Genomic DNA, 637 nt, shown 5'->3' with positions numbered 1-637 from the left:
CACTAATCGTCCGCGTATTGACCGAGAAAGTGCAGCATGATGGAACTCGATACCACAAACTGACATCCGGTAACCGTACAGCACATTGCTTGCAGGTTTGCTTGCTTGCATTCAATATTCTGGCGATTACACAGGTTATTAATGTAGCAGCATTTCACATTTGCAATGGCTTAACTCGCGCTTCTATTAACCTGTGATGTTGCAATTTTAATCACTTAAATGTGTTATCAAGACAAATGTATTAATCAAGTTTCATTATTTTACATTAATTGCTTTTTATTGTTAGGATTTTTGTTCTTGTCAATGTATACTCGGGCAACGGCCCTGCCGCAGTGGAAACACCGGTTCCCGTCAGATCACTGAAGTTAAGCGCTGTCGGGCGTAGCTGACACTTGGATGGGTGACCATCCGGGCCGCCATGCGCTGTTGCCATTTTTAGGGGTGCACTCAGCCTCGTGATGCCAATTGAGAAGCTACTCGACCGAATAGTAGCGGCTCCGGTCAAAGAAAACCATCGTAACGACCGGGAGAGCGGTGTGCTGCCCACACGCCCCTCCTACCCGCATCCTCATCTGAGGATGATACGGCAGTCGGACGGTCCAGATGGGCCACTTGTGGCCTGATGACGGGGTGCTCA

At 48.4% G+C, this 637-nt stretch overlaps 1 pseudogene; it reads left to right on the top strand.

Moving 5' to 3' along the window:
- The first annotated feature begins 314 nt into the window (after positions 1 to 314).
- LOC126282545 (5S ribosomal RNA) lies at positions 315 to 432 on the top strand (annotated as a pseudogene).
- Positions 433 to 637: the final 205 nt, after the last annotated feature.

This window comes from Schistocerca gregaria, chromosome 7 (genome assembly GCF_023897955.1).
Source record: "Schistocerca gregaria isolate iqSchGreg1 chromosome 7, iqSchGreg1.2, whole genome shotgun sequence".
NCBI lineage: Eukaryota > Metazoa > Arthropoda > Insecta > Orthoptera > Acrididae > Schistocerca > Schistocerca gregaria.
Note: the sequence above shows the minus strand (reverse complement) of the source record. Positions and strands in the feature narration are given on the sequence as shown.